Here is a 14,702-nt window from a genome sequence, read left to right on the forward strand (position 1 = left end):
TACCTCTGAAACAGATTTATATGAAGACCTTGTTCGCTTTGTTTTCCATACGTTGTTGTTTTATAGTCATTTCGTGTTGGCCTTTTTTCGTGTTTTCAATCCCCCCAGCAACTCGTTTCAATATACGTGTTATTTTTCAAACGTTTCTTAAAAGCTCGTTTACAATTCAAATCGAAAAATATTATAGGTATATCTTCATTAAATTGCTTTAGAAAAGTGAGAAGCTCTTTGTGTAATGTGCATTAGAGAGCATTAAAAGGCGCCAACAGTCGTCTACGTTGAGAACTGAGTGGGAGAAGGCTCCTTCAAGGTCCCTCATTTGGCAACCATTTATTTGAATTAACAGCGAGTGTGCCAGCTGAAGAACTCAAAACATTTAGCAAATGTCTCAAATTAACAACTCTATGGACAAAAGGGAACGGATATATGGCATTCTGGTGTTACCTTTCATACAATTCTTTGACTGATTGTAGGTTGAATACTTTTTCACTCCAGCTTAAGTTTCGTCAGGTAAGTATAAAAATGCCACACTGGAACATTTTACGGGAGCTCTTTTCTCGGAACACAGTCTTCATTTATTTAAAAATTATTACTGAGCCTGAACTGGACACGAGATGATAGAGAGCGAACGAGGCGCGTAGCGCCGTAGTTTGTTTTAATCATGGTGTACCCAAGGGGGCGAATGGAATAACTGCTTTATTAAATTTCCAATTGACTTGGTCAAAGCGAAGTGATGGTATGAAAAGGCGGTAACATTTGTGAGGCTGGGTTCACTTTGAGTTGAATGAAACCTGTGGAAAGCATGCGAACATACATTTGTCCGCGGACATCATCTGTTCCGACAAGCGATCAAACTGTGACCTTCGAGGGACACATAGTGTCCAAAGAAAAATATTTGAGCATATTTTCAAAGTCAAATTGATCGGCCATTTTTCGCAACACGCGGGATTTGAAAATTGGGGAATATTACGTATTCCCCAGTCTCAGCTTGGACACATTTAGTCACGTGACGGGTTCAGACCAATCGCGTGAGCGAAAATACTTGAAGGATTATAACGGCCACGATTCAGTGAACCAATCACATAGCTAAGAAATGCATTATCCGGCATCACATTAATCAGATGCAAAGAATGGGCTTGCTTTTGTTAAAATCCTTGTTTTTTGGATTATTTCGTAAAAACCATATGAAGGGATTTGCATTTCAAGAACTTTTGATGCTGCCTTTTAGAAGGAATTTGGAGTTTTCGACACTTAAGGTGCTTATACAGGTAAGAGCGTACCAAAATGCCAGGTTTTGAAAGCGACAAATAATAACGTAATCAAGACAACTCTTTGTAAGCTATAAACTCCAAAACGTAGGTATTACATAAACATACTTGACAACAGAAGTGAACTAAAGCAAGACAGCTTATCAACCAAAACCTTCCTTAAAAAGGAACTGGTTTCCCTTTCGTGGAGTTCATGTATGATAATTTCAAGGAATGTTAATCTGTCTCCGAGCTCTTAAAGCCACGAAAGGAGTAAAGAACAGCTTGAATAATGTTCACTCGCTGTAAGCATAGCAGACAACACACACATGGCCTAGCGTGTTTATAAAAAAAAGACCCTAAATCAAAAGCTTTTTTCGCGGAGCTCAAAAAAGGTTTACTGTAAATGTATTTAATTTGAAATAGGGCTTTTACGGATTGAATAAACCCTTTTCAGAAATAAGGACTTCACTTTCGACGATATTTTACGTTACCGAGGATCAATTTATACTTCTTCAACTTATATTCAAATGGAGAAGAAAACCACTTAACGAATGAATAATAAAATGAAAGCATCACTACATAGGAGCCAGAAGCCTTTGGTATAATAAATTAAGTTCTAAAATGAAAATCGTCCAAAACTAGTGCAAAAAATTGTAACACGTGTTCTTTTTGTGTGGGATCTAGGACAATAAAGTTCGACGAAAAGTGCTATCGTCCGAGATCGAGGGCTGAATCCACTTAAATTAACTATGTTTGTTATCACTTGCAAAACACGAATATAAAAATGCTTTTATTACGCATAAAGCGCATATACATATTATGCATTTATTTTCAGAACTCCACTTTTGAAACACACTTTAAACAAGGAAATAGTTAACGCGTCCAACTGCATTGCCGGAAATTTAAACCAGTTTAAACCAGTTTTACACCTGATTGGACGCCAACTAACAATCCGCCACTCCGCTCTGTCGAAGAACTGAGTTGAGTGAAGTGTGTACAAGCAGTATCTGATATTGCACCCCATGCCGTGAAATTGTTTTACAGAGTTTTATTTGCTGATGGCAATTTCGGGATTTGCTGGAGCTAACTTCTTTCAGTGATCATTTTGCAGAATGGGATAAATTGTATGATTTGTGTATCAGGAAAAAGTAAATTATAAATTATAACAAGTACATACAACAAATTTTAACCGTATTTCACGAAATAAAAGCAACAGCAAGAAACGTAACATGGTAAATAACGGTTCTCTCACACGAAGTCAACATGATCGAAGTAAAGAATTGCACTATTGCAGGATTTTTTGCAGCCAAAACATCACTCAGTTCTTATACCGACAGATGGCATTTTAAAGGTACAAGCAACAATGTCAGTGATTTTTATAACCTTACATTTTAATTTTGAGGATTCTCTTAATGCGGGCCGACCCTTTGTACGATAATGAAAAACTCTGCAAACGCACACGGTTGGTAAATGTTCAATTGCTTTCGAAGTGTTTAAAAGCACTTTATCAGCATAAAAATGATTACAATCATTAAAAATTTTAGTTCAAGCAAAGAAAAATTTCACCTTTAATATCGCCTTTGTGACTGTGTATGAATTGTGGCGGCATGCATTTTGATGATATACAAGTCCGGCCGAATTTGACAGGGCAATTGAAAGGTAATCGATGTTATCAATTTTACAAGACACTTTTCGTTTCCTGGTAAAAAAGAGGCCGAAATGAAGACAACCATTAATGGTATAGCAAAGGACGCCAGCTAAATTCTGATAGGTTGTCTACACTTTTAAAGCTTTCATTAACCAAACAATTTAACACCTTCGGTGTGATTTATAAACCTGACCCTGTCCCTAATGGCTCAATCCTTGCGTTGTGTAGGTGTGTACCTCTGGCTTCAGATTAGTTTTTTAAAAGAATTGATTAATTACTTTAATGGAGGCGGATTTCTGCAGAGACCAACGGTGTGCCCTTAAATTAACCTATTATTGAACGTTTGCACGCGTTGCATTGAAAATCATCGGTGCGAAAAGACCATGTTTTTATCGTGGATCGCTTGTTTTGGTAAGAGAAACACTGATCCTGAGCTACGTAAATTCAAAACAAGTTATTGCGGCTAACAGTTGGTTAACATTCTACTTTTCCACTATCACAGAGAGCAGAAGGTAAGAGAAAAAGTGTTTTCCTGGTCTAAAGCGCAATGGATGCCTTTTAAGAAAACATACGTAAATTGCACCACTACACGACCATCCAATGTTGATCTTGCCTAGTTCATCAGCACTCGTTTTAAAATGCAATGATAAACCGTCAATATCAGTTCTTACCGGTGTTGGTTTCAAACTTTTGTAAAGTTTACAAATCGACAATCAAGTTATTCGCGTTGATCGCTTGTCGTTACCTAGTTTGCGTATTGTACTGTCTCGGATTCGCTTCAGCGAGATTAAGAATTGAACAGCAACCTTTACAGTAACTGACACCTTAAGGTGTTTTCTTTTTTTTTTTTTACCTAGTTTTGTTGTGTTAAATGCTGATTAATTGCGATGCTGTGTATTATTCCTATCACTGCTCGGGGCAGAATCAAATTCAAATTATTTTATCACACAAGTGATGTTATAAAGCTAAACCTGCAATCATGCAGCACAAAATTGACTCAATTCGTCTAATTCCTTAAAACAAAGAGAAATATTTTCACACGGTCACTGACCCATTGAGGCTGAAAAAATGGTTTTTACTTGCTCACCGTCTCGATGTGACTAACTTAGTTAACGCGCATGATAACTTGATAGATATTGCTTGCATCATCATGAGCCCTTCCTAATATAAACAGTCTATCCAAATATCTGTATTGCAGTTCTTCACTCGATGTCAAAAATCTAACGTGGTCAGTCCTTCCAATAAACCTCTTTGACTCCACACACTGACCTGCCACAGATTTTCTCTTAGTCAACTTACAAGTCAACATTCATCTGTCTAATACTAGAAGTCTGTAATTATATACATTACTCTAATAATTGTGCACACTGGATTTATGTCAACCGACGTTTATACTTTTACTGAGCTGGAAACCGGACTAGATCAATCAGAGCAAAATGAATGCAAGTGCAAAATAATCACACACCCTCTTTAACTTTTTTTTTTCCTTTTCTCGCATCAAGATCATATTTGGAGAATCGTGAGGTAAAAAAAAACATGAGATGTTTCTTTACTATTTTGCATAATCTTCAAGGTGTTAAGCAAGAGATGCAGGTAACTACTAACAACACCGTGACGGTCCAGCACTGTTTACATGGGCTGAGAATGAAAGTTTGCAATGCAGGGCTGTGTAAACGCATAGGAACGATGAAAATCTCTTCTGCGAAAAATCGGTTAACCTGATCACAAAAGCAAACTTTATTGAACGAAAAACTTTGTCTGTGCAGTTTGACTTAACACGTCGGTATCACACCATTTAGCACTTTCTTTTAAAGCTCAGGCATTAAGTAGATAATTACAAAATAGCCCAGTTTAGTATATTATGTTGACCCAGCTCAGTTCCATGACCATAAGCATTGCTATCGTTATTTCCCAAATTATGGTTTTCAATTTTAACAATTATCTATTTTGCCGTTAGACAAATAGATGTTGAAGCAGTAGCCTTAGGTAGAGTTCGTCATTTCATAATACATAGGAGAAAGCTTGCATTATTTGGACTTTTTTCTGTTCGTTATTTTTTTTTCGAATGGTACATGTCTCGACTGTTGTTTGCACATGTTAGCGACCAGCCTGAAAGCTTAAGCTACTGTCAATTTTTTTTTCTCCTTAGAGGTTTTCTTTCATGGCAATAAATGCCTCTTACTAACCTCGTCTTCTGGGTCCGTACTGTAAGTTACGGACCGAGTTTTTTTCCCCTTCGATTTATGGCCCAAGTGCGCGGGCCATGAATCGAATGGGAAAAACGAGGATCCGTAACTTACAGTACGGACCGAGAAGACGAGGTTAGTAAGATATTTATTATATCTCTACTGTGTGCCTGACGGGCTCGGAAACGATTTCTATTCACGCGGACTCGGAAAGGCTTCAAATTCCTGACGCACCTCGAAAGCAAAACGAGTCAGTTTGAAATTGTTTTTAAGTCTTTAGCAAGCTTTATTACACAATTTAGAGTATAAGAAAGGTTTTAAATTTCACTTGCTATAAAAGTTAATAACACTTGGCGATCAAATCACGAAACAGTTTGGCAATAAAACCAACTTTAAATTTTAGCGGGCCGTACAGGAGAATACGGCCCGCTAAATTGACCAATCACAGCGCGCGTACTAACTGAGAGATATAATAAGTAGCTAACGTCATTAACAAACAGGAGATAATGTGCCTTGATATTGTTTTGTTACTTTTATGCACAAACGGTAGTTACATTTTACAAAACTTTTTTTAATCGATTGCTATCTGGCTTCCAGTCTTCTGCCATAATATGTTAATGAACGTTTAAAAAAACCCTTTTGTTGATATATGGCAGAGTCTAAAAACAGAATAAGTCAATGTGTTTTAGGATGTAACGCCTTCGCGTAGTTAGCAAACGTGCAATTACACTATGCACGTATGTACGTATGAGGACTTTTTGAAACTGAATAAAAAGCGGAGTCTCATCAATACGTTATATATTACAGGATCAACGTATGTCTTGTTAGCAAACTACAATCATGCATTGAAATTGTCCTTAAAGTGTTTCATTGTGCGGCAAAACAGTGTTCTTACTAAAACAAGTAATTGTCTCTTTGTTTAGAATCAATTCTACTGTTTCCATTATTTTCGGCAACCATTGACATTTAAATAGTCATTAATACGTATAGTATATGGATGGTTTTGGAAAACTATAATATTTCCATAGGAATCCCTGTTATTAATGAGGCTACGTGCCATTAAGACGTTCAAATGGACAACCACTCTCAGTCGACATAAGCAGCTATTTTTTTCCCATTTCAGCATCGGCTTCAAGTTGTTGTGAGCTGTTCATGATAAAATTTACCCGAGCATCATCACTGAATAACACAAGACAGGATTCTTCAGACAGGTATCGTCTTTTGCTTTTTATTTGCTTTATTACAAGTCTCTACCCAAAATAAACAATTTGAAAACGTGAAATGCTTGCCAGGGATAGCAACAGGCAACGAAAACTGATTCTAACTGTGCATCAATATATTTAGCAGAATAGCAGACCAATACGCCAGTTAAAACAGTGCTCGCAGCAACCAACATTATTCGGTCTGAAATCTATTTACTGTAAAGGATATAAATCGGAAATTCGCCTGCTATCGCCATACTTTAAGTAAAATAATCCATTGCTTTTATTCAGTGAGATTATGCTAGGACAAACAATAAGCTAAGGCAAGGTGATTTCGCAGGGTAGTTTTTTAGACTGCGTAAAGCAACATGATCCTAAAGTATGGCAATTCGAGGTTTCACCATGATCATAACAAACTGCAATAAATTACGCGAAAAAAGTATAAAGTTGATGATTAGATTCAATATGCAATCTATAAATTGAAATTCACAATACAACTCCGGTACTCAAAAACGCATTAATCACCATAGAAAATTCTTACACTTTTAAGATCTTGTTATTGAAATTAAAGGTTTAATTAAATCTTTGACGCCTTTAATTTACGAGCTCGAGATAATGACGGTAAAAGACGATATTGCTAGTCAAAGTGATTGCTAGTCAGTGATTTCTTTAAGAACATACAAATAAAAAAAAGTGCGAAAACGGCCGGGCGGATCAATTTCGGCCGATCTACTATTTACATAGTTACACGTCTTTTTTCACGACCGTTAAAATTTCATTAAGGATGTTAGTAACATAATTCTCAAATCTGATTGGTTAATATCACGAGCAGCTAGGATGTTCGATAACTGTAAGCAAACAGCTGTAATTGGCCAGCAATTCACTCGAATATTTTCCCTCAGTTTAAGAACGCATAAAGACAAATACCACAAAAATCCAATAAGGGAACCTGACAGGTGTGACTGACTACTATAACGCAATTATAATGTTAGTCTTCAAAATAAAAATATTTTTATGCGCAAAAGAAAACTTAAATACAATTAAGCTAAGGTCTTATGGCCGAGTGAAGATCGTTGGTTTTGGACAGCCAAGTCTGTCTTGTAAGAAGTTAAAGTGCAGTGTGCACCTTTATTGTCAGTTGACCAACACTGTGTATAGAACTCATATGTTGTTGTCAGAGCCAACAGTCTGTTGAAAATGTTGGAATGGATAAAAATAAGCTTGTCTACCTTGGACATTATTCCAGCATTTTAAATGAACTTTTTGGAAGGCCGAGGATTTTAATACATACAAACATACATACTTTATTTGATGAAGTAGGTTTGAATTAAGGCAGCCAAAGCCAGCCAGCCAAAGGGCTGAAGCGGACCTACCACAATAAATAACGTATGAGCTAAGAATACAAACATGAAGGAGTAAGAGAATAACATGCGTACAGGAAAATGAAGATGGTGAAAATGAAGCATTCAGTTTAGCTAGGGCATTTTGAAGGGAGGCAAAAGAATAGCTTGTGAACCTATGGTTTAGAGCATTATCATATGATAATTAACAATTAGACCCGTAGCCCTTGCGGGCTACGGGTCAATAGCCCATGAGGCGAAGCCGAATGGACTATTGACCCGTGGCCCTTGAGGGCGAAGGGTCTAATTGTTTTAGTATCACCCAACTGGTCGGACAGAAAAGGCAATAATAAAATTAGCAAATGCAAGTTGAAGAAATATTTATTTGGGAATAAAACGAAGGAAAGCGTCACGCTCGATGGCGCCAATTTCGCTACTCGATGACTATTACTAATAGTCCCCTAGTAGCGTAGCCAATCAAAATGCAGGATTTGCATTAGTCCACTAGTTGGGTGATACTAATACATGATATTTCCATTCCCGTCTCCTATCTGCTTGACGATACATTGGCCACTGCGACTCGACGAGATAAATACTCTCACTGAACCATTTAAATAAAACACCGCTTAGCGATACGTTTAGCAGTCGTCCAGCCACATTTCAGCTTGTTTTACGCATTTTTAGATGCAAAGGCAACGAAAAGTCAGGCATGCATGCCCTTTCAATTTTATCGCAGAATCTATACAAACCCACCTTTTCCATGATTGCAATGTATTTCAAAAACGTCTAGTAAAGTAGTTTTACTTCCAAACACTTACAGACTTAGCAAGGTTGTTGATATTTAGGCGTTCGTCCATTGGAATTTCCTCATTGTAAACAGAAATGACAATTTTCGACCCCAGTCCTCGCGATGATACTGGTCTCTCAAAAGAAAAAAAACCGTTGAAACGTAACTTTTGACAGTATGCAGCGCTGAACTTTCCGAATATTCAAAAATTCAAAACAACTTCAGCAAATCTGCCGGAAGACCACAACACAATCAATATCGAAATAACAGATTTATCACTGATTTACCGCATGTTTTCCGTAAAGCTAAACCACATCTGGAAAACACGTGTTCATGTGAAATGGTGGTGACCTGATGCATGAACAGTGGTAAAATTGCGTCTGCTGGAGGGAGGACTGTGGCCAACGTTTCCTTAAAGAACACTCCCTCGCATGAGTCTTTTGCATTCGTTATCTTTCGTAATTTCTGAATTATTCCAAAATATTAAGCTTTTTCCGTACCCAAACAACACTGATATATTTTTAGCTTCATAATCTACGGTAAATATTTATAACATGGCTACACGCAGGTAAGATTACTCATGCTAAGCCATTTCTAATTCTTCCAGTACAAGAGGAAATGTGACCTAAAGCTTTTCTTCCTTTTTTGTTCTCGTTCAATACCCCTTTTCATTGATTAGAACACCTTTGTCTCTATAACGCTTATACTATGAGAGTCAAAACAGCAAATATTTGACTTTCATTCTGATGATATATTTCAAGACTGATACTACTCAAATTGTGAATTTTGACAACTATGGGTGGAAAAACCGAAGAAACCACAGTACGTTTTGGTGGTGTATGAGAAAAGCTGTTGTTACGAAATAATTTTTAATCCCACTTCCGATTCCAGAAAAGACTCGTACACCCTACGATTACGACGTTTTTTAAACTAACTTTCATCTACAACTACGTGATTTACGCATTGTTCCTAGGCCGTAGTGAAAGGATTAATCGATAAAACATACACACATACTATCAGAAGCCATGCTGTGAAGAATGGAAATGTTCCGCAGATACCACAGGAGGAAACCAATTTGGTCACGGAATGTTCATTAAGAAAAAAATCACATTACATAAGCACACAGTTAGAATCAAACTTAACCATTGACCGATTTTGCTCTATTTAAAGTCCTAGGAACACCTCGTTTGTCGTTAACATTTCTGATATTGAAGCAAGCAATCTGCTTTGCTTCTGAATCAAAAAGTTAGTTTTGAAAAAAAAATCGTGACTCGATCGCTTATATGATGTTACTACGTGATGTGAGATTCGTGAATCTTTTTTCTTTTACAATCTCTTATTGTGATGTTATTACAAGCTGAAACCACGTTAATACAAGTATTGAAGAGAAAACAAATCCGCTCAAGACTTACATTTTCCGGATTGCGCTTCATACGAAAGAATATTAAACCAAAAGCGAGTTAAGTTTGCTCGACACTCGAAGAATAATTCTTTAAAAAAACACGATATAAAGCCACTTAATGGAGCCCACCTGTCCATGCGTGACGAGAGAGTGACGTCACAAGGGCGACGGAAACGATCGTCGCCTATTCAAGTGACGCACGTAAAATGAGATAAAAAAAGACTTTCGGTACTTTGACATGATCTCAAAAGATTAAGGATTTTGAGATTTGGCGATTATGCCAGTTTCGATCAAATCATCGCTCGCACGAGAACAAACAGTGGAGTAATAGTTTGTCGGCTTGACTATAAGCTGTGGTAAAGGATATCTACTTTTAAAAAAATATTAGACGGCACCACAATACATGAATTTTCGGTAAGTTGTTTCCTTACTCCAGTTTAATTTAGCCATTATTCTGCTGTGCTACATTAATGGCCATAATTCTAAACAAAAACGCTTCAGGCTAAAGTAGAGTTAAAATTGTATTTAGGTTGCTTCTAACAGCTCCATGGCATTTGGAACTACGGATGGTATTAACATTGTTTACACATAATTTAATTGACATTTAAGTTCAATCCTTTTTATCAAGTTCTGGGAAGTTCAGTTTACTTTGCAAGTACTGTTCCACCAGTGAAAATAAATGCCAAAGTCAATAAGTAAATTTTCTCCTAGCAGAAATCGAGTTTTCATTATAACTTTTCCTTTCATGCAACACCTCATACACGATGTTGATATTCGAATCTAATTTTATCAATATTTCACTATTCTTAATTTAAACCTGTACTTTGAAAGAGAGGTTTCAACGAAATTGATTTGCGTTTTTTTTTTTCATTGTGGCTATAGCCAACATACCACACACATTTATAGAGAAGAAGAATTTCTACTTCAATTGACTATTTACCTCTTGCTGTCGGTACGCGGTGTGTTTTACATGTAAACCGGAAATAAGAACAAAGACTGTTCACAGGCACTTTAAAGTTCTTCAGAATATTTTTTTTCCTATATTTCATTTTCTATAGTGGACATGTTTGAATCCAGAATAGCAAAGGCAATAGACCTTTATCGTCGTTTTGCAAATTACAATAACGTTTTCTACTACATTTAGTACAGTTCAAGTGTTTAACAGATGTTTAATATCCTTCATTCAGTCAAGCAATTTTTACACAAAGATGACTGCACGACACTGTTACGATCGCGTGACAAAACGTGACGCTGATCTAATTAATTTACTCCTTAGCACGCGAACGTTTTTCGTTCTCATCTCGCGTAATTAGTAAAAAGATACTTGCTTTTTTAAATGAACCGGCACAAACGAACACTGAGTTGAGAAAGGATGAAAAAATAACGGCCTCTTTTCGCTCCTGACGTTTCAAGAGATATATTTAGGCACAGAGGTGGGTGCGGGGGGGGAAGAAGTGATCGTTGATTTATGGCATGAGTAAGGTGATAATTTGAAAATAATTTGGAAACTGAAAATATTTAGAGGTCGGAGGGAGGGGGGATAAAGGATCATTTGCGACTTTTGACATATTTATCGTACGTTCTTTGTTATCCATGTCTTTGATTAACTGAATTTGCCTTTATCATCATGCATGGTCAAACAAACACGTTCCCTTGTCTTAATCCTCCAAAACTAACTTCTAACTACATTCGAAAAGGGTTGGGACGCTTATAAATCACGCTCAATTTGAAAATTCTGTTTACCCGTTCCAGTGGCATGGTAGCTATCGTTCAAGTTAGTTGTTGCTTATCAATGTCAGTCTTCCCAGTCTTGACTATATCTTTTTCTAAGTTTCAAGTTTCTTATCGGTTTAGTAAAAACTGTCGTTCCACTGTTTTCCACCGTGCGAAGGGAACTTTGTTCAGTTGCACGTCACGAAAGCGGCAATGCCTTTCTCACATTCAAAGACAATGATTTGTGGGGGTGGGGGGATATAAAAATGCAGATTTCTTTGATTGTGACTGCTGAGAACGAGAATGCCACCTACCCCTCCTCAGTAGGGATGTTTGTCAATTACCGCTCAGCTCACGCACTGCCGGTGACCTGTACACATAAGATAGGATTTCATGTCAAATGCCTGCGACCTTTAATGAAGTTCAATATGAAGTATGCGATTAGGATGTGTCGCACTGCGCATGGTCAATATCAGATACAAATCTACATGCCTTAAATCACAGGTCTCCTTTGACTAATACCAAAGGCGGCTAGAGCAACTGGCATCTATCTTCTCCCAAAGATGTAAGCACAGAATAAGGCATACTTGTCATGAGTTTAAGAAAAGAATTGATCATTCAAAGAAAATTGTCTAGATATACCATCATATTCTCTCAACTAGAACAAGAAAAAATATGAGGACCAGGTCAGGAGAATTTCTATATCGGCTTCGGGCTGAAGATGTTAATCCTCTGAACACGAGTAATAGAATACTGTGGTTATTCCAGTACCGTCAAACAAAAACCTGAAAAATATAAATTCCCTGCCAAAGTTTCTTTGCCCGATGAAAAGCACTGTTAGGGCTTCAATGAATCAATCAATTATTGGTGTAATTCCTTGATCATTAGCGCTTCAATGGTGTATTGCATTACTGATCGAACTGTAGCCAAATTTTACCTTGAATAAGAAAAGAAGTTTTAAAGGTGTAAAGATGAAAAACTAGTGATATTCTTGCTCACGTGATATATTTGCAGTCGAACCAGCATATTATGGAACGTACAAATTAAGCTTTCAGGTGTCTGCTATTCTTTTGTCTCTTAGCCACTTCTTTTATACTATGGCAGAAATGAAGGAGGGGCAGCATTTCAATATCATTTTATACTGACTTAATGAACACAGTTACCATCCTTTATTATGTAGAAAATAAATAACAGTTGGAAATTTAAAGTCTTGCAAATCAAAACTCAAGTTAATGGAAAAGAGTTAGTTCGCCTGAGTGAACTGAATAGAGTAGGCATGCTGATTTATTGTAAACTCTTCTTCAATACAACACGTGCGATAAGTAAATTAAATGACAAAGACCTTTTGTAAGTGCAAAGTCATGATTCGTCCACGGTTCAGAAACGCTAAAGGGTCTTGTATCTCAATAGACCACCCTCGATATATTAAAATACAGCTTGACAGCGAGGTTCAGAGGACACAAACAAAGGAAATTGAATGACATGTTTATTCATTTCTTTTGTTTGTGTGCTCTAGGCCTCACTATCAAGCTAAATTTTAATATATCGAAAGTGACCTATTGTTAACTGAGAAAAATGATTTCTTTAAACTCATCACAGTCAGTAAGCCAGGATCGAAAATCTTAAATAGAAAGAGTAAACTCCTCATATAAGTTGTCAGCTACGTTTGAGGCCTTGTTTTACAAGCCGCAGAAGATACTTAAATTCTTTCTTAGAAACTTGCAGAAAGCAAGAATTTTCAACAAAAGCAAAATCAAATCAACAAGCTTTGCTTGACATCGTATGATCACACGCATTTCGGTCACGTGGTAATTTTTACTTGATTATCATAATTAGAAGAGCAAGTTTCCTGCGACGTCTCCACTCGACAATGAGACATGAGTGTCAGCAAAAGCTTTTCTGCGCTGTTGTCACGTTGTTCAGAATAAGATGGCTATGGATTAAACATGATATGAGCTAGGACTGTTAAAACGTGATTTCCAGATCGCTGGTTTTCAACAATGAAAATGCGAGTGTTTTCGCTTCTGCAAAGGACTCGCTGAGGCTAAGTGCTGGCCAATCAGATTACTGCAATTAGCGACCTCTCGATTCGCGGGGGACTAATCAACACATAGCCCGAAGGCTTTGAAACTCTTTCAAACATCCGTTTATAGGAACAACGACATCTGCTTAGGCGTAATGAATCTCGCTATTAAAGTTTCGTGTTAAGAGTCATCTGAAATCTTTGATTAGAAATTGAACACGGTTTGCCGAGGTAGGAGAACTGTTTGTTCGATAACCACAAGAACAGCTTGAGTAACTCGTTTGCTTTGCGAAAAGAGAAAGAAAAGAAACGAGCGAAAGACTTTGCCAGGTAGGTTGTTATGTTAATCCGCTCTTTGTTAGCCAATAACTCACAGCAAGTTCTGGGTATTGTGCTATATATGTTCGAAATGCACAGAAGTAATTAGAAGTCAATATGAGAATGCTTTAAACACACGCATTTTAAATGGCTGTGCAGTATGTAAGTCTTTGTGGCTTGAATCATTCGCAAAAAGCGACAAGACCACAAAAAAAAACTTCGTGGCAAATAATTGTTTATCGGAGCATAACACGAAGAAGGTGGTAAACATCGTTTTATTTTACTTAATTTAGTATTAACGAAAGTATCTGTGCTGCAAAGTGTCTCGCGAAACTTTATGAATTGATTCAGCGAAGAATTGATCGAAACCGAAACAAGTAAAAAGCCAAACAGCGCGCCAGCTTCACCAAACTTTCCGGTGTAATGGAGTGGAAACTAAAATTCATTTGAACTTCATGAAAAATCTGAAAATACTAATTGCTCGTTTGCATTTTCAATACAAGTCTAAAGCTCTCTCAAATAAATATTTCCGGAGAAGCAGCCCCTCTGCTTAATCGCCTCTTTACCTTGCTCATAGTACAATTTGCATGGAAAAATACAGTAGGTTTCGGCGTGATTAAAACAGCCAACCATTAAAGCGATTAAGGGACAATTTAGAGGGCTAATAAATGAGCAGCTTGCCAAAGCGGAGTTTACGCTCAGCCGAGCTTATTGTTAACGAGTTAAGCACCAATAATAAAACAAACAAATTCGTAGACACAGTGGCGAGTTAAAAGAACAGGCGAACAATTTATAATCATCTGAGCGAGTCCGTCTGTCGATGAAAAGCAATT

General features: G+C 37.1%; 1 protein-coding gene across 8 annotated transcripts in view; it reads left to right on the forward strand.

The window, feature by feature from the left end:
• The window catches only part of LOC110067065 (dopamine receptor D5-like), a 72,316-nt gene that overhangs the window by 42,404 nt on the left and 15,210 nt on the right, over positions 1–14,702 (forward strand). For 7 of the 8 annotated variants that reach the window (XM_089285901.1, XM_020774349.2, XM_089285900.1 and 4 more), the window contains one exon: positions 6,208–6,295. The gene's annotated coding sequence lies outside the window, so the exon portion shown is untranslated. Of the gene's footprint in view, positions 1–6,207; positions 6,296–12,977; positions 13,882–14,702 lie in introns of those variants that run through there. The other variant, XM_020774353.2, reaches the window with a different exon arrangement.

Source organism: Orbicella faveolata, unplaced genomic scaffold, assembly GCF_042242905.1.
Source record: "Orbicella faveolata isolate gen_17 unplaced genomic scaffold, um_ofav_v1 contig_13, whole genome shotgun sequence".
Lineage (NCBI taxonomy): Eukaryota > Metazoa > Cnidaria > Anthozoa > Scleractinia > Merulinidae > Orbicella > Orbicella faveolata.